The sequence below is a fragment of the Aquarana catesbeiana genome, linkage group LG10 (genome assembly GCF_042186555.1).
Source record: "Aquarana catesbeiana isolate 2022-GZ linkage group LG10, ASM4218655v1, whole genome shotgun sequence".
NCBI classification, from domain to species: domain Eukaryota; kingdom Metazoa; phylum Chordata; class Amphibia; order Anura; family Ranidae; genus Aquarana; species Aquarana catesbeiana.
In genome coordinates this window covers 60,418,045-60,438,656 of record NC_133333.1, presented here as the reverse complement: position 1 = coordinate 60,438,656, position 20,612 = coordinate 60,418,045, and the positions used below count along the sequence as shown (strand labels likewise).

Sequence of the window (20,612 nt, the reverse complement as noted above, 5' to 3'; positions counted from 1 at the left end):
GTGCGCTGGCAGGAGAAGAAAAAATCTCCTGTCAGCCGCTTCTTTGGAGCGGTGAAGGAGCGGTGTATTCACCGCTCCTGCCCATTGAAATCAATGGGACAGCGCGGCTATACCGCGGTAATACCGCGGCTATAGCCGCGCTATACGAGGGGTTTTAACCCTTCTTCGGCCGCCAGCGGGGGGTTAAAACCGCACCGCTAGCGGCCGAATACCGCGGTAAAACAGCGCTAAAAATAGTGCTGTTTTACCGCCGACGCCCCCTACCGCCCCAGTGTGAAAGGGGCCTTAGTGACTGACCTGGAAACAAGCATGCAGGATGAGATTTCACACTTTTCAAACTTCATAAGCTGAATGCTTTTTCCGCATAAGTGACTCATTAGGAGGCAAAACCCTCTGTGCTTATACCCTCAAAGGGTGTATTTTTTATATTCACTGTAAAATCGTTTTCTTCTATACTTCAAGAATGGACACAGGATTTCAGTCTTCTATGTATGGGTATAGTTAATGCCTTCAAGAGGTTGGACACTATAGAAAGAACAAAGGGCACTGGCAATACACTCCTGTGCATGTGCAACACAATGGAAATGGAAGAAAATGTTCTGGAGAAAATACTCAGTTGAAGCAAGAAGACAACAATGTAGGCGAGGATCTGTGTTCTCAAAAGAACTACAGATTTTTTTTTTTTTTTTTTTTTTTACAAAAAGTAAAAAAAATAAAAAAAATTATTTTCACCCAACATTTATTAGGGGACACAGAATACCCAACAAAAAAAAAAAAAAAAGAGGGGCGGTTGAGACACAGAACATGCTCCCTAGCAATCCTCAGACGTAACATTGTGACTGAAACAGATCAAACAATGTCAATAGGACATGAAGGACCTTAAGTCAAATGTTAGCATCCATGATGCTGCCAGAACCATGTGATAAAATGTGGTAAAAATTGTAGACAGTTGACCATGTAGCACTGCATACCTAGGAGATGGATGCCTGGCAAAAAGAAGCCCAGGAGGTACTTATTGGTTTAGTAGCTAACAGGGAACTAAGGATCCTTCCCATTTACGGAGGAAGCCTGGTGCCTGGTGAATGACCTGGTGAATCCATCTAAAGATGGTCAAACTATCCTACAGCGTGTGAGGACATAGGACGTGTGACATGGAGACGGCGGACACTCAGGCATTTCACCTATCCCTGCGCTCCTGACAGGCTGGAGGTCTCATACATCAGCTGCATTAGACAGGCAGACGATCCCTGCTCCTGGGAGAAATTGGAGAAACAGCGCCAAGCCTACAGCTGAGGTGGTAAGACTTCTTATGGGAAACGTTACAGTGACAGCAGATAAGAAACGAACTGCACATACAGCTCATAGAGAGAGTTTTCTACACTATCATGGATATCATGCACATCTATGAGCTGAAATGGAAGTCCTGGTCCTCCTGATCGTACTTAGATCACTTTAGCTATACCAACACAAAACCCCCACATTAAATATGCATTGTTGCCAGCATATTCCAGACTGGTTTCCTGTAACCTCTTTTGTTTTCTATTTCAGTTTGTGTTTTTTTTTGTTTTTTTTTTAATATGGTTTGTTCTTATTATATCTGTTATTTCTGTAGCAGAAGTGTCACGGCAATGGGATGATGCCTACAATATCCTTAGTTAGCTTTATTGTTCATCTCATTAGGCGGTCTCCCCATGAAGTTCAATTGGTGTGACAATCTCTATGAAACAGACCACAATGGTCCAAGTCGATAAGCAGAACATTCAACTTGGATAATAGCACCTCATTATCACTGTCAATACACATTGTTACTATGTTTTATCCTCTGTAAAAGATGCTTATTGTTAATGCTCTTTTATTTTTCAATAAAATCGTTTGTATTAAAAAAAATAAACGAACTGCAACTTGTCTATGTGAACAGAGAGACATTGTATATATATCGTATAAACACTGTATAAATATTGTAAAGGAGGAGAGAACCCAGGGAGGTAGGACGGGGACATTCTCATTTGAGTGGCAAGGGATTTTTAAACTTTTCAGTTGGATGCCTTGTCTGTGTATTGGAAATGGTGCCAGGTAAACCGCATACAAAAGCACAGAGCGTTACTCACTGTTCCTCTCCTATATCAGCAGCAGGAAAGACAACAGGTAAGTCAGCAACAAAATCCCCAATAAAATCTCCACAAATAGGAGTATCGGCAAAGACTCAGACTGCGATAGAGGAATTAGAGATAGAGCGGGCACTGTCTGGTAAAGATATTATGGATGCTATTAAGATAAGCAGCGAGGCTCTCATAATAAAAATGGATGCCCTAGCAGCCAATGTCAGTTTAACCACTCGGTGCTCTCACACTTTGAATGACAATTACTCAGTCATGCAACACTGTACCCATATGACATTTTTGTCCTTTTTTCACACAAATAGAGCTTTCTTTTGGTGGTAGTTAATCACCGCTGTTTTTTTTTATTTTTTGTGCTATAAATCAAAAAAGACTGAAAATTCGATTAAAAAAAAAAATTCTTTGTTTCTGTTAAAATTTATTGCAGAGTATTGGCAGAGTATTGGCGAGTATTGGCAGAGTATTGGCAGAGTATTGCACAGTGTTGCAGAGTATTGCAGTGTTGCAGAGTATTGCAGTGTTGCAGAGTGTTGCAGAGTATTGCCATTATTTACAATGAGCAGCGCTGTGGGCACTAAACATCCAGCCCACAGCGCTGCTGCCATCTCTCCCCCTCTCATTGTACCGATCGGCACAGAGAGGGGAGGGAGGAACCGGCGTCATGACGTGACGCCGGTTTGTTTACAAGTGATCGCTACGTCATTTGACGGAACGATGACGTGGTAAACGGCCGCGACCAGCGGCTATTTACCGTGATCCGTGGAGGAGGCGGTGGTCACGGAGGTTCTCGGGTGCGCGCCCCAGGGGGCGCGTGGGAGCAACATTCTGGAATGACGTCCCACGGACGTTCACCCAGAACTAGCCGACCGCGCTGTTGCCATCTTTCGGCAATGGCCCGGTCGACAAGTGGTTAATAAAACATGAGTTTGACAGAATACAGCAAAGGATGTCAGAAATGGAAAACCGGGTGGCAAAGGTAGAAGATAAATTAAAAACGGACAATAGAGAATGGCATACAATGAAAAAAAAAAAATAATGGCATTACAGGACAGAGCAATCAATACAGAAAGCCGTTTGAGAAGAAATAATACACGGATTGTGGGTCTACCAGAACGGGCGGAAGGAGATAATCCAATGGATTTTTCAGAAAATTTATTGACAGATATCGTTGGTCTTATAAATTGGTCTCCAACATTTGTAATAGAGAGAGCACATAGGATTTCTTTCCGCTCCCCAAAATCAGGGGCACCCCCACCCGTTTCTGATGCGTCTATTAAACTATAGAGATCGGGATCAAATTCTATTAGCAGCCAGGACAAAGGCAGACATACAATATGAAAATGTTAAACTATTATTTTTTCCCGACTACCCCCCCAGAGATACAACAGCAAAGAAGAGCTTATACTGAAGCACGGAGAAGACTCAGAGAGAAGGGGTTAAAATTCAGCCTTCTATATCCCAGCAAATTAAGGGTGATTGATGGGGGACACACACGTTTTTTTGAAACACCAGCTGCTGTGGCAGAGTGGTTGGACACTAGATAATCGCAATTTGATAAATTTGTTTCAATTTTTTTTTTCTGTGTGGGGGGTGTGAGGATATATATGGAACAATGAAGTAACAAGGAATGAGTGATATGACAGCACTTGGGGAGAGGGGGAGGGAGGGAAGGAAGAAAGAAAAAGAGGAGGAAATAATGTGGCTTTGAGAGGTTAATATGATGAAATGACACGTGGGAATATACTGTTTTCAGTTATTCAACAGATTAATTTTTTTTTTTTGTGGGAGGTCACATATTAAATAACGAAGTGAGTAATATAGCAGCACAGGGAAAGGGAGGAGGGAGGGTAAAGGGAAGAGGAGGGAATAATGTTCTTTTTTTTGGGGGTTGATATATGATATGATGAAATGACACGGAGGAATGCAGGGCTTTTCAGTAATTTAATAGTTTTTTGATGGGATACAGATATGGGAAGGGGGGGGGGGGGGGGGGAGTCTTGGTTTTTTTTTCCCCCTCTTCTTCTTCTTCTCCCTTTTTCATAAAGATAACAGCACTATATGTAAATATTAAAAAAAATAAGTCACTGTTTTTAGGGACAATGGGAAAGATAAATGCTGGGAAATAGAGAGCATTCTATTGGTAAGGAGTCTTTGGGAATGATTGTTTGTTAGAGAGCCCGTCCCATGAGATGAAAAAAAAGGTGGAGTGTTTGTTGTGGTAGGGCCAAGCCGAGGTATGATGGATATCGGATTCTTTTTTTTTTTTGGGGATTGAGTTGGGTTATGTTGGGAACTGAGTATAGAATAGATACTATGGTCAGTAAAAAAGGATAGGAAAGTTCCTCCCCACTCCCATTCATGAATGGATGGAGCTGCACACTAGAGCTGCACACTAGAGAAGGGAGTGGTGAGGGATAGGGTGGGATGTGAGGGATAGGGTGGGATGTGAGGGATAGGGTGGGATGGGAGGGATAGGGTGGGATGGGAGGGATAGGGTGGGATGGGAGGGAGGAGGTGAAGTGAATGTAAGGGGGCAGTATGTATTGGTTCAACAATGGTGTGGTTTAAGGACCCTATGGATGCTTCTTGTAAACACCGGGGGGCACAAGACATAGTGGAGGTATCTATCCCTCCCATACTTTTGGTATAATGTCAGGTAAAAAAGATAACTGCAATTCGGTACTATCCTGGAATGTTCGAGGATTAAACTCGAAGTTCAAACGAGCACTAATGTTTCAATATATAAGAAAATATAGTTCCCAGTTGATTATACTTCAGGAGACACATTTAATGGCAAAAAAATTAATAATGTTAAAAAAAGCTTGGATACAAAAAGCATACCACGCCACCTATTCTCCCTATGCTAGGAGGGTGTCGGTTCTGGTAAATAAATCCTTTCCTGGAGAAATAGAGAAGGCCTATATAGATACACAAGGAAAATATGTTATTTTGCTATATACGATTGGACAACAGAGGTATATTACAGTAGCAGTATATATTCCACCCTCCGTTTTCTGTGGGAGTTTTGAATGAGATAATGGAAAAGATCATTCAATATCTCCCAGCAAAGTTACTGCTTATTGGAGACTTGAATTCGGTCTTATCCCCAAAGTTGGATAGACCAAAACCTCCTAAGCAGCATTCAGCAGATCTGTATAACTGGGTGCAGGCAATAGGGGTAACAGAGATTTGGAGATGGAGGAACCCAGAAAAAAGAACTTACTCCTGTTTCTCTACCTCCTATAAAACGGCGTCCAGAATAGACCTAGCATTTGCAGATCCCGCAATGTTAGCAGACATTGCGGAGGCCGCATATCTACCGAGTGGCCTCGCAGATCATTCTCCCTTATCATTGTCGATACATATCCCTACTCCGAGAAATGCATCACTGTGGAGATTAACTCCACAGTGGGTGTTATACCCGGAAATAGCGGAAAAAATTACATCCATAATAACAGAATATTGGCAGAGTAATGCGGGATCGTCCTCGGTGGATATTGTGTGGGATGCATTCAAAGCATATTTGCGAGGACAATATATCTCGAATATTTCAGTGGTTAATAAAAAACAGGTTAGGATACAGGAGCTGCAAATGCAGATAGAATTTCAGAAGGAAAAATATGGTCAAGATTCTAGTGGTACTAACTTCGATCTAATGATGGCCGCACAAAGATTTACATCTGCATATGGAGGAAATAACAAGGCTAGAATTATAGACAAAATATTTTTGAGTAAGGGGATAAAAGTGGGAGGTTTTTGGCAAGATTAGTACAACAAGAATATAAAGCTACAACTATATCAGAAATCGAGACTTTAAAAGGACAGAGTGAAAAAATCTGAGGAGATATTGGAGACCTTCAGAGAGTACTATAGTTTGTTATATGCCTCTTCTCTTCCCTCCGACTTCCGCCCGGGGATTATGGCGGACCTTTTGGACCAGGTAGACCTTGGGTGGCTGTCAGACAGGGAGCCATTGGTGTGCCCAATTACAAGCGAGATCATGAAAATTATACATAATTTTCAGGGGAAAAGGCACCAGGCCCAGTCAGAATTCTGGTAGAATTCTATAAAAAATATGGAGCTTTAATAGCCCCAAAACTCGCAGAAGTATTCACAAGTGGGTTATTGAAAGGGGCCCTTCCAGACTCAATGAGAGAGGCACATATAGCTTTAATATATAAAGAAATGAAGGATACAAAATTATGTTCCTCATATAGGCCAATAGCATTATTAATATATTTGTCAATATTTTAACCCTTTCATGACTAAGCCTATTTTTGAAATTTGGTGTTTACAAGTTAAAATCCGTATTTTTTGGTAGAAATTACTTAGAACCCCCAAACATTATATATATTTTTTTAGCAGAGAATCTAGAGAATAAAATGGCGATTGTTGCAATATTTTTTATCACACGGTATTTGTGCAGCGGTGTTTTAAACGCAAATTTTTGGAAAAGTCACACTTTCATGAATTTTAAAAAATCCAAACAGTAAAGTTACCCCAATTTTTTTGTATAATGTGAAAGATGATGTTACGCCGAGTAAATAGATACCAAACATGTCACCCTTTATAATTGCACGCACTAGTGGAATGGCGACGAACTACGGTACCTATGAATTTCCATAGGCGACGCTTTAAAAAAATTTTACGGTTACCAGGTTTGAGCTACAGAGGAGGTCTAGGGCTAGAATTATTGCTCTCATAGTTACATAGTTACATAGTAGGTAAGGTTGAAAAAAGACACAAGTCCATCAAGTCCAACCTATGTGTGTGATTATGTGTCAGTATTACATTACATATCCCTGTATATTGCGGTCATTCAGGTGATTATCTAATAGTTTCTTGAAGCTATCAATGCTCCCCGCTGAGACCACCGCCTGTGGAAGGGAATTCCACATCCTTGCGGCTCTTACAGTAAAGAACCCTCTACGTAGTTTAAGGTTAAACCTCTTTTCTTCTAATTGTAATGAGTGGCCACGAGTCTTATTAAACTCTCTTCTGCGAAAACGTTTTATCCCTATTGTGGGGTCACCAGTACAGTATTTGTAAATTGAAATCATATCCCCTCTCAAGCGTCTCTTCTCCAGAGAGAATAAGTTCAGTGCTCGCAACCTTTCCTCATAACTAAGATCCTCCAGACCCTTTATTAGCTTTGTTGCCCTTCTTTGTACTCGCTCCATTTCCAGTACGTCCCTCCTGAGGACTGGTGCCCAGAACTGGACAGCATACTCCAGGTGCGGCCGGACCAGAGTCTTGTAGAGCGGGAGAATTATCGTTTTATCTCTGCAGTTGATCCCCCTTTTAATGCATGCCAATATTCTGTTTGCTTTATTAGCAGCAGCTTGGCATTGCATGCCATTGCTGAGCCTATCATCCACTAGGACTCCCAAGTCCTTTTCCATCCTAGATTCCCCCAGAGGTTCTCCCCCCAGTGTATAGATTGCATTCATATTTTTGCCACCCAAATGCATTATTTTACATTTTTCTACATTGAACCTCATTTGCCATGTAGTCGCCCACCCCATTAATTTGTTCAGGTCTTTTTGCAAGGTTTCCACATCCTGCGGAGAAGTTATTGCCCTGCTTAGCTTAGTATCGTCTGCAAATACAGAGATGGAACTGTTTATCCCATCCTCCAGGTCGTTTATGAACAAATTAAATAGGATTGGTCCCAGAACAGAACCCTGGGGGACCCCACTACCCACCCCTGACCATTCTGAGTACTCCCCATTTATCACCACCCTCTGAACACGCCCTTGTAGCCAGTTTTCAATCCATGTACTCACCCTATGGTCTAATGCCAACGCACCTTATTTTGTACAGTAAACGTTTATGGGGAACTGTGTCAAATGCTTTTGCAAAATCCAGATACACCACGTCTACGGGCCTTCCTTTATCTAGATGGCAACTCACCTCCTCATAGAAGGTTAATAGATTGGTTTGGCAAGAACGATTCTTCATGAATCCATGCTGATTACTGCTAATGATATCATTCTTATTACTAAAATCTTGTATATAGTCCCTTATCATCCCCTCCAAGAGTTTACATACTATTGATGTTAGGCTAACTGGTCTGTAATTCCCATGGATGTTTTTTGGGCCCTTTTTAAATATTGGTGCTACATTGGCTTTTCTCCAATCAGCTGGAACCATTCCAGTCAATAGACTGTCTGTAAAAATTAGGAACAACGGTCTGGCAATCACCTGACTGAGTTCCCTAAGTACCCTCGGATGCAAGCCATCTGGTCCCGGTGATTTATTAATGTTAAGTTTCTCAAGTCTAATTTTAATTCCGTCCTCTGTTAACCATGTAGGTGCTTCCTGTGTTGTGTCATGAGGATAAACACTGCAGTTTTGGTTACTGAAGCCCCCCGATTCACTCGTGAAGACTGAGGAGAAGAATAAATTCAATACCTCTGCCATCTCCCCATCCTTTGTAACCAGATGTCCTTCCTCATTCTTTATGGGGCCAATATGGTCTGTCCTCCCTTTTTTACTGTTTACATACTTAAAGAATTTCTTGGGATTTTTTTTGCTCTCCTCCGCTATGTGTCTTTCATGTTCTATCTTAGCCATCCTAATTGCACCCTTACATTTCTTATTGCATTCTTTATAAATTCTGAATGCTGTGGATGATCCCTCAACCTTGTATTTTTTTTTTTTGACGATCTGACGATCGCGGCTATACCTCACATGTGTGGTTTGAACACCGTTTACATATGCGGGCGCGACTTCCGTATGCGAGCTCGCGGGGACAGGGGCACTTTAAACATTTTTTTTTTTTTTTTTTTATTTATTTTTGTACTTAATAAATTGTGTTTAAAAAATTATTTATTTATTTTTTTACTTTTATTGCTGTCACAAGCAATGTAAACATCCCTTGTGACAGTAATAGGTGGTGACAGGTACTCTTTATGGAGGGATCGGGGGTCTAAAAGACCCCCGATCCCTCCTTTACACTTCAAAGTATTCAGATCGCCGAAAACGGCGATTCTGAATACTGTGTACTTTTTTAAATTCGGCGCCATTGGCAGCCGAGTAAATGGGAAGTGACGTCATGACGTCGCTTCCGCGTTTATAACGAGAAGGCTGGAACAAAGCCGCTCGCAGCTTCGTTCCAGCCCGCCCCCAGCCGCCGAAGGCAGCCGAATGGACACCGGGCCTCCCGATCGCACGGGAGGCCCGGTAACAGCGGCGGGAGGCGGCAGGAGGGGGGGGGATGTCCCCTCCCGCTCCTCCGGTATAACAGCCGAGCGGCTTTTAGCCGCATCGGTTGTTATACACGGGTAGCCGATCGCCCGCTGTAAACAACGGTACCGGGATGATGCCTGCAGCTGCGGGCATCATCCCGGTATAACCCCGGAAAGCTGAGTACGCATATCTGCGTACGGTCGGCGGGAAGGGGTTAAAATCTATATTTAACGCTAAGATTACAACCCCGGTTTAGGAACATTATAGATTCAGACCAGACAGGATTTATGCCACAGAGAACAACGGACGTTGATCTACGTAGGTTATATACAAATATACATACTCACCATATCCAGGAAGGAGCTACGACAGTGGCCCCCCTAGACATAGAGAAGGCCTTTGATACAATTGAATGGCTTTTTTTATGGGAAATACTTAGAAGGATGGGATTCCCATTAGTATTCATTAAATGGGTACAAATAATATATAGGAAACCCATGTCAGCAGTTAAACTGGGAGGAAAGCTATCATCGTTTTTTTTCAGCTATATAGAGGCACAGCTGCCCTTTCTCTCCGGCACTCTTCGCGATAGCAATAGAGCTAGTGGCAGAGGCTCTTTGGACTTCGCCAAATATTCAAGTACTCCGAGTAGGGGGGCTGGAAGAGAGAGTAGCCCTGTATGCCGACGATATGCTGTTATTTTTGAGAGATGCGGGTCCATCTCTTGAAGGAGCCTTGGAATTACTAGATATTTTTTCACCATTTACAGGGCTTAAAGTAAATTGGGGTAAGTCTATATTATTTCCCATTGACCAAGGAGCACAGGATACAACTGCTCCAAATTCACCACTAAAATGGGTAATGGAATTTACGTACCTTGGTATAATAATATCTCGACAGGCTGAAGATTTTCAAATGTTGAAATTGGATCCAGTAATACAGGAGTTCAGGAAAAAATTAAAGGTATGGGAAGTGCTGCCCCTGTCGCTATTAGGACGCATAAATTTAATAAAGATGAAGATTCTTCCTAAATTTTTATATTTGTTTAGAAATTCTCCACAATGGTTGCCTAAAAGTTTTTTTTTTTTTACAGGGCTGCATGGTATGTTTTCTACCTTTATATGGGCAAACAAGCCAGCTAGAATTAAATTAAGCACACTTATGCAACCGGTAGCACAGGGGGGACTGGCTTTCCCAGACCTCTATAAGTACTATTTAGCTACACAGTTAGTGACGGTGGAGAGATGGCTGAACCCTGATGGGTTTGACTCTGCCACAATGTTGGAAGCAGCTGTGGTCAAATCGGTGGAGACACTTTAGGGACTGCCGTGCAGGGGGTTAAAATCCAGGCAGGATCTGACCCCTTCAATGACAACAACAGTAAAAATATGGAGAGCTGCCATAGTAAAAGAGGGGCATTTAAAAACAAATTTATCCCCAAATACTCCGATAATGGAGAAATCCCGAGTTGCCACATCTAGACTCTATTCAAGATCCAGGGGCATGGACTAAATTTGGGGTTAAAAAGCTATCACAAGTAATACATGGGGAACAATTTTCCTCATTTGCAGAAATGAGGCAATGTTGGAATATACCTAGGAGTTATACTTTCAGATATATGCAGCTTGTCCATGCTTTATCAGCTCAGTTTTCCGAGGGTGCCCCACAACTAATTGAACTGGGTTTAGAGCAAATGGTAAGAAAAAGAAGTGAAAAGAAGTCAATTTCAAATATGTATACTTATCTATCAAGGACTACACTGTCTGACATAAGCAAATTATGCAAATGTTGGAAAAGAAATGTTCCAAATTTAGTGGAAGGGAATTCGGAGGAGATATGGAGGTTCCCATTTCAGATATTAGTATCACTCCGAGATAAATTAATACAATTTCAAATAACACACAGGAGTTACTATACACCATATAAGCTATATAAAATCTCCCCAATAAATCTTCAAAATTGTTGGAGATCCGCAGACATTACAGGAAATTTCATCCACATATTTTGGCGTATGAAGATAGTGGTATTCTGGAGGGAGGTCCTGAGAATAATTGCTATAGTAACATCAGTATCTTTGGAACAAGAGGCAGAGATCTGCCGATCAGGATTAGTAGGGAAGAATATTACCTCTACAGGAAAGAGAACACAGGTGGGCCTATTTCTATTCTATGCAAGAAATTGTTAAAGCGGAGTTCCACACAAAAATGGAACTTCTGCTTTTCGGAACCCTCCCCCCCTCCGGTGTCACATTTGGCACCTTTCAGGGGGGAGGGGGGTGCAGATACCTGTCTAAGACAGGTATTTGCACCCACTTCCAGCATAGACTCCCATGGAAGTCTATGCCTCTTCCCGTCCCCACCGCGCTGTCTGCTGGGAACACACAGCTCCCAGGAGAGAGCGGGGACCACTTGGGACGCGCAGCGCGACTCGCGCATGCGCAGTAGGGAACCGGGAAGTGAAGCCGCAACGCTTCACTTCCTGATTCCCTCACCTAGGATGGCGGCGGCAGCTGCCGAGAACCGAGCGGGTTCTCGGCGTCCCCTGCCGACATCGCTGGACCCTGGGACAGGTAAGTGGCCATGTATTAAAAGTCAGCAGCTGCAGTATTTGTAGCTGCTGGCTTTTAATATTTTTTTTTTTGGGCGGTGTGGGTGAACCCCCGCTTTAAGTTGGAAGAAGGTGGAAGCTTCATCGTTGGTACATTTGAAAAATCTAGTGAATAGCAACTTGCCATTGTATAGAGAGAGATATTGTAATAGAGGATATGGGGAGAAATATGAAAGAGTGTGGGCAAGTTGAATACAGAATCCCATGACGGCTTCAGGATAAACAGGGTATGAAGAGAGGATAAAACACACCATAGAATAAAGGGGGAGGAATGAAGGTATAAAGGTTATTTGTGTTGGATGAATTTAATGTCAGTGGAATTTTATGGAAGCTCCGAAGAGAGCAGATAAATGTAAGTTGTGAAATGTATATTTTTTTTTGTATGGAAAAAAAAAAAGAAAATTAATAAAGAGATTAAAAAAAAAAAGATGGTCAAACTGAAAGCCAGGGACTCCTTAAAAATAAGGAAGGGTGCCTAGCAGACAAGGCTCCTGACAAAGGGACGCTTATGTGATATTGACAAGGAAGGCCACCTTCCAAAACAAAGACTAGAAAGGGAAGTCCCATAGCAAAGGAAGATTTAAAAGCACCTAAGGTCACCAAATTAAGATACCATGGAGCTAGGAAGTTTTTCAAAGAAGCAAGGTTAGTGATAGCATAGATAAAAAGGTACAAGCTGGAGAATAAGATCTTCCCAGTGAAAGGCTGTGCAGGGGGGAAGGGGGGTTGTCAGGACAAGTTTTCAGCACAGCTAGAAACCTGACCACACTGTTCTCTCCTGCTTGGTGTGGTTAGTTTCTAAAAGGAAAGCAGGGGGACTAGCAGGAACACCAGGTATTTCACAAAACGGAAGCAATGCAAAGAGAACAGGATACTTTTTCATACAAGTACATGGTACAGCAGGCACATATCAGGAATAGGAAATGTTGGGTTAACATATTCTTTAATGGCGATCAGCAATAAATGCAGATCCATGCACAATTAAGGAAAGCTCAGAACCGTGGAGTTCAAGCATCGGAAGTAAGCAGTGCACCTAAAATGATACCCCTTGCAAGAAATAAGCCCCGAGAAAAGTAAAGTGTACTGCCTCATAAAAACCATGCTCTCTTAGCATCTGGGCTTTATGCTACCAGACCACTGTTTTTTAACCTTCGCTTTTACACACATGCTAAAATGCACATTTTTTGGGGATAACCAACTTTTGCTGCTCAACTGTCGGTTATGCATGCATGTGTGACTACGCGTATGCTTTTAAAAAAAAAGTTTTTATGCCCTGGGCTTTCAGAACTTTAGGTTGAGCCTGGGACACTCTACTTACCCTCACATTGAAGTGATCGGGTGGCAGTACAGTGGTCTGAATCACTTATATTTGAAAGCTTGCAGCCCAAAGCGTAAACTAGCAAATTCTACTGTCACTGTATATAGCCCATTACTATCGTGCCATAAAACTAACACTGGTAGCAATAAAACGGTTAAAGCAAGTTACTGAGAAGTATGGGCAGAAGTTACAAATGAATCTTAAGCAGCTGTGGGGTATTTACAACCAGATGAACCAGGTTGGAGTAACATGCAATTCTTGCATAGTCTGAAGCTATAATAATGGTGAGAACACCTTCAAATTAAATCCCTTAACAGGAGTCAAGAAAGAAACTTGCAGAACGCATTATTACATCCAGGGAGAGTCGTTCAGTGAGACTCTGTGAGAGGTGGTTCACAGAAAATCCCTGTTGGACTTACCGGTAACAGTATTTCCATGAATCTTCCAGGACAGCTACTTGAGAGAAGATTGGCTCTGCCCTCTACAGGAAACACAATTCAGACACAATTTAAAAGGCCCCTCCCTCTCCTCTGACCCTTAGTTGTTTGAAGATCATTTAAACCTCCACCAAAAGTGTACCCGGCAGAGGAATAATAGAAAATCACTAAAACGCCGCCACCAGGTAAACAAAAGGAGACCAGTGAATACAGAATATGGTGGGAATATAGACGCTGTCCTTGAAGATTCAGGAAATACCGTTACCAGTAAGTCTAACGGGGGTTTTACCCCCTCATCTTCCAGGACAGCTACTTGAGAGATGATTGGCTCCACTCTCTACAGGAAACACAAATCAGACACAATTTAAAAGCCTATTCTCAGCGGTGCCGGGAACAGGGGTAGAACCTTGGCGAATACTCCGGAAGCCAAGGTAATCCTAAAGGGGGAGTGCACACAAACTAATAATGGTGATTCCTTATGGTGAAACAGAATATTCGTTAAAGTGGTTGTAAACTCTCTCATATACCCAGTGAAGTGACAAGTCCCAAAGATTCAAGGGAGGTTTGACTGGCGGATTAAGCCGCATCACCCCTTGCATAAAACCGCGGACTAAAGAATGTTTAGCAAGTGGTCTTTGAAATAAGACCGATAAAGCTGAGACTTGGCCTTTACTAGTACTCAAGGCCAATTTAATTTCTACCCCTAATTGTAGAAAGGCAAGAATTCTGCCTATGATATATCTCCGAGGGTGCCAACCCTTGGATTCACACCAGGAAACATAAGATCTCCAGACCCTATAATATATAGTTTTGGAAGTTGGCTTCCTTGCATTAATCAGGGTAGAGATAACTGACCCGGAAAGCCCACGTTTCTTCAGAATGTGGGTTTCAATAGCCAAGCTGTTAAATTTAGAGACCGTAAGGTAGGATGGATTATTGGTCCCTGTGAGAGCAGATCTGGCCGTAGTGGGAGGGTCCACTGCCATCTTTACGATTTCTGCATACCATGACCTTCTGGGCCATGCTAGTGCCACCAGAATTACCGGCTTTCTTTCCAGCTTGATCCTTCAAAGAAGTTGAGGCAGCAACTGAATACGGGGGAATGCATAGATCGGTGAGAACTGATCCCACGGGGTCACCAACGCATCCATACCGCATGCAAGTGGATCCCTTGTTCTGGCCACAAAGTTGATTAAGTTCATGTTGAATCTGGACGCTAGAAGATCTACGTCCTGAGTCCCCCATCTTTGGCAAACAGCCCGAAAAATGTCTGGGTGAAGAGACCATTCCCCTGGAAATAACTGCAGGTGACTCAAGTAGTCCGCCTGTCAACTCTCTACTCCCGGAATGAAGACTGCCGATAGGCAAAGAACATTCCTTTCTACCCAAGTTAGAATATGGTTCACCTCTCTCTGCGCTGAGAGACTCTTGGTGACCCCTTGGTGATTGATATAGGCCACAGCTGTGGCATTGTCGGATTGGATCCTGATAGGACAATCCTGTAACCTGAAAGTCCAGGCCTTTAGAGCCAGACGCACTGCTCGAATCTCTAGGATATTGATGGGCAAGGTTCTTTCGGCTCTTGACCACTGCCCCTGGACAGTTGTCTTTTCTAGTACTGCTCCCCAGCCTGAAAGGCTGGCATTTGTCATTACCACTTTCCAGATAACTGGTCTGAAGAATTTTCCTTTCAGCAGATTCTGAGTTAGTAACCACCAACTGAGGCTTTGTGACACCCTTGGGGACAGCCGCATTGGCAAGTCTAAAGCTTGAATCGATTTGTTCCAAGCGGACAGGATACTGTTTTGCAACAGTCTTGAATGGAACTGGGCATAGGGAACTGCTTCGAATGAAGCCACCAGGGTTCTTAGCAATCTCATGCAAAGGCAAATGGAGGGATCGCCTTTTGACCTGACCATCCGCACCAGCTTTCTTATGGAGTTGATCTTTGTCTGAGGCAAGAATACCTTTTCCTGGGCTGTGTCTATAATCAGACCCAAGTACTCCAGTTTTTTTAGCGGTATTAAGGAAGATTTCTCTAGGTTGAGAATCCAACCCAAACTTTCCAGGTAACTGATTGTAATGCATACACTTTGCTCCAAATGAGCCACCGACTATTAGTAATAGATCGTCTAGGTACGCTACGACTGTTATGCCCTGTGCTCTTAACCTGGCTAGAGGTGGGGCCAGCACTTTTGTGAACACCCGGGGTACTGTGGCTAGCCCGAAGGGCAGGGCTACAAACTGTAAATGCTGCTGTTCTAACTCAAACTGCAGAAACTTTTGGTGAGCGGGAAATATAGGGACATGCAGATATGCATCCCTGATGTCGATAGATGCCAGAAGTTCTCCTTCTAGAAGGATAGAAACTACTGACCTGATCGTTTCCATGCGAAAGGAGCGGATCTTCAGGAACTGATTTAGACTTTTTTAGATCTAGAATGGGTCTGACATCTCCATTTGGTTTTGGTACCATAAAATGATTTGAGTAAAACCCCAAACCTTGCTCTTTTGTGGGGATCTGTATGATCACCCCTTGAGATATTAATCGGTCTAGTGCCTGAAACAGAGATTGTCTTTTCTCTGGATCTTTGGGAACGCTTGACCTCAGGAAATGAGACGGTGGAAAGTCCCGAAATTCCAGCTTGTTCCCCAGTGTTACCGTGGAGATGACCCATTTGTCCTGAATTTCCTCTTGCCAGACTTCTGAAAACTGCAGAAGTCTTCCCCCCACCTTGGTGAGGGGGTTTGCATCTTCATGATGAGGCTTTAAGATTCTGCTTTGCAGGTTTCCGACCCCAGGGCTTTTTTTTGAGCCTGGGTCTGACCCTGAGGTTTTCCTCTACGGCGGAGGCCATCACCACTGCCTAGAGGCGGAAGCCCCTGGTGCAGGGGAAAGAGCCAGTTTAAACGAAGGGCGTTTATACTTTCTTTTGACTGGCAAAAGAGTACTTTTCCCGCTAGAAATTGTTTGGATATATTTGTCCAAATCTTCTCCAAAAAGCCGCTCCCCATGAAAAGGGAACCCAGTTAGGAGGTTTTTACATGGTGCTTCGGCTGACCACTTTTTTAACCACAGGATTCTACGCATATGTACAAGCATAAGTATAAGGCGGGACGCCTGGTGAATAGAATCTTTAATGGCATCTATGGCAAAGCATAATGCCTTTGGTAGTTCAGCCAATTCCTGGGCTTGTTGTGCAGGAACCTCTTTAAGGGCCTGTTTAAATTGGTCCTTTAGGGATCCACAGACGCCTATTGCAACGACTGCAGGCTGAGTAACAGCACCTGCCATGGAAAAGGTAGATTTTAACAGGGATTCCAACTTTTTATCTGTTGGATCCTTAAGCATTTGTGCATTGTCTACAGGACAAATTAGGCTTTTATTTACACTGCAAATCGCAGCATCAACTGCTGGTACTTTCCATTTTTTGGAGAATTTCTCCTCTTCTTAGGAGGGAGAAAATGCTTATCCAGTTGATCCCATTCAGCAAAAATAAGCTGTTCTAATAATGCATGGACAGGAAGTGCATGCAAAGGCTGAGAAGGTTTTAAAGGAACCCAAGGAAGAAACCGAGCTTTCAGGATACTCCGTAAGGGGTAGCATGAAAGTATAACGAACCATCTCCGTAAGAGATTTTATCAGCAATTTCTCAGATTGTGAGGCTGAAAAAGGTTCATCTACCGTTGTTTCCTCCGTAGAGGAATCACCAGTTTGTTTTTCCTCCTGATCGGCTGAGGGTAACACCTCATCCTGTGCCCACTGTTCCCCTTGCCAGGGTTCTGAAGTGTGGGAGGGGGATCTAGCACGCTTCCTATCCATTTGAATGGAGGATGCGATTAAAGCCACTAATCTTCATTCCAGACCCTAGAGGAAAGGACATCTTCAGTCACGTATACAGGGGCTGAGATGTGAGAAGCAGTTGCACCATCAATTTGTTCCAATGGCTCACCCTAGCTTGCCATAACTGGCAATTCAGGCGAGGATGACAACGTGGAAATGCGACTCGAGATCCTAGCACCTGGGGGTGAAACCTTTAGTAACTTTTTGGTCTTTGTGGTGTCTTTTTTAGCAGGCATAGTCCTAAGCACAAAAACAGAGGCACTATACATTTGCACTTAGTTGTTGAATATAGTCACGACAATAGAGCCACTATAAAGTTCAGCTTAGTGCTGGGAAAAAAAGTGTCCTTCCTGTATCAGGAATGCCAGTTTGCAACCCTTCACGTGACCCACAGCTCCTGTGTCCCTGTGTGCAAACTGCTTTCTTTCCTCCTCGTCAGCCAAGGAGAGACTGTCCCAGCAGTGGTTTTATTTGTCTTTGCCTGCCGTGTGTCCTCGTGGACGTTCACGGCGCTGCGCTTAGGTCCCCCTAACCCTCAGTCCCTTCAGGGACGAGAAAGAAAACATTTTGTCAGATTTCTTTTTACCTGAGAAAAAATCCCCCTCCACACGCTGCTGTGGCCACACAGAGACTGAGCTTTACAGTGAAGGTATGTGCATAGACTCCTTCTAGTGGAGAATTTAAGGCATGACAACATTTTTCCCTAATAGAAGAATACATAGGTAGACTTTTCAGTTCCTAAGTTTCTTCCCTTACCTTATCCCCAAGCAGGATTTGCTGAATTAACAGAAAATCCAACCTTCACCCATCACGGCGGGCTGCGTTTAGCAAACCTTCAAGGACCGGGTCCCGAAGAATCAGGGTTCCAACTCCCTTGGACCTGTAAAGCACCCCACCAGGAAAGCTTTAGGTAATGTAGCAAGACCTAAGCCCTGGGTTCCCAGGGTCCAGCCCTACATTACTGGATCTACTGTATTACCAACAATACAGACCTGATCACGGATGTGGCAATACGGGGCAATTTAGGTAACAGCGATCACAGGTCAATTAGTTTCAGTATAAATCACACAAATAGGAAACATAAAGGGAATACAAAGACACTAAATTTCAAAAGAGCCAACTTCCCTAAAGTACAAACCTTGCTCAAAGGCATAAATTGGGATAAAATATTAGGAACAAAGAACACAGAGGAGAGATGGGTTTGCTTTAAGAGTATATTAAATAAGGGCATTAGCCAATGCATCCCATTGGGTAATAAATTTAAAAGTGCGAACAAAAGTCCTGGATGGCTTAACTCCAATGTAAAAATGCATATAAAAGCAAAGGAGAAGGCCTTCAAAAAATACAAGGTTGAGGGATCATCCTCAGCATTCAGACTTTATAAAGAATGCAAGAAGAAATGTAAGGGTGCAATTAGGACGGCTAAGACAGAACATGAAAAAGACACATAGCGGAGGAGAGCATAAAAAAAATCCAAAGAAATTCTTTAAATATGTAAACAGTAAAAAAAGGGAGGACAGACCATATTGGCCCCATAAAGAATGAGGAAGGACATCTGGTTACAAAGGATGGGGAGATGGCGAAGGTATTGAATTTATTCTTCTCCTCAGTCTTCACGAGTGAATCAGGGGGCTTCAGTAACCAAAACTGCAGTGTTTATCCTCATGACAACACAGGAAGCACCTCCATGGTTAACAGAGGACAGAATTAAAATTAGACTTGAGAAACTTAACATTAATAAATCACCGGGACCAGATGGCTTGCATCCGAGGGTACTTAGGGGGAACGCAATCAAGTGATTGCCAGACCGTTGTTCCTAATTTTTACAGACAGTCTACTGACTGGAATGGTACCAGCTGATTGGAGAAAAGCCAATGTAGCACCAATATTTAAAAAGGGCCCAAAATACATCCCTGATGTATGTATACAGACCAGTTAGCCTAACATCAATAGTATGTAAACTCTTGGAGGGGATGATAAGGGACTATATACAAGATTTTAGTAATGAGAACAGTATCAGCAGTAATCAGCATGGATTCATGAAGAATTGTTCTTGCCAAACCAATCTACTGACCTTCTATGAGGAGGTGAGTTGCCATCTAGATAATGGAAGGCCCGTAGACAGGCGTGGTGTATCTGGATTTTGCAAAAGCATTTGACACAGTTCCCCATAAACGTTTACTGTACAAAATAAGGTCCTTTGGCATGGACCATAGGGTGAGTACATGGATTGAAAACTGGCTACAAGGGCGAGTTCAGAGGGTGGTGATAAATGGGGAGTACTCTGAATGGTCAGGGGTGGGTAGTGGGGTTCTGTGCTGGGACCAATCCTATTTAATTTGTTAATAAACGACTTGGAGGATGGGATAAACAGTTCAATCTCTGTATTTGCAGACAATACTAAGCTAAGCAGGGCAATAACTTCTCTGGAGGATGTGGAAACCTTACAAAAAGATCTGAACAAATTAATGGGGTGAGCAACTACATGGCAAATGAGGTTTAATGTAGAAAAATGTAAAATAATGCATTTGGGTGGCAAAAATATGAATGCAATCTATACACCGGGGAGAGAACCTCTGGGGGAATCTAGGGTGGAAAAGGACCTGGAGGTCCTAGTAGATGATAGCCTCAGCAATGGCATGCAATCCCAAGCTGCTGCTAACAAAGCTAACAGAATATTGGCATGCATTAAAAAGGGGATCAACTCCAGAGATAAAACGATAATTCTCCCACTCTACAAGACTCTGGTCCGGCCGCACCTAGAGTATGCTGTCCAGTTCTGGGCACCAGTCCTCAGGAAGGATGTACTGGAAATGGAGCGAGTACAAAGAAGGGCAACAAAGCTAAGGGTCTGGAGGATCTTAGTTATGAGGAAAGGTTGCGAGCACTGAACTTATTCTCTCTGGATCAGAGACGCTTGAGAGGGGATAAGATTTCAATATACAAATACCGTACTGGTGACCCCACAATAGAAATAAAACTTTTTCGCAGAAGAGAGCTTAACAAGACTCGTGGCCACTCATTAAAATTAGAAGAAAAGAGGTTTAACCTTAAACTACATAGAGGGTTCTTTACTGTAAGAGCAGCAAGGATGTGGA

At 43.0% G+C, this 20,612-nt stretch overlaps 1 protein-coding gene across 4 annotated transcripts in view; it reads right to left on the bottom strand.

Moving 5' to 3' along the window:
• The window catches only part of LOC141110718 (oxysterols receptor LXR-beta-like), a 172,125-nt gene that overhangs the window by 47,809 nt on the left and 103,704 nt on the right, over nucleotides 1-20,612 (bottom strand). The window lies entirely within an intron of this gene.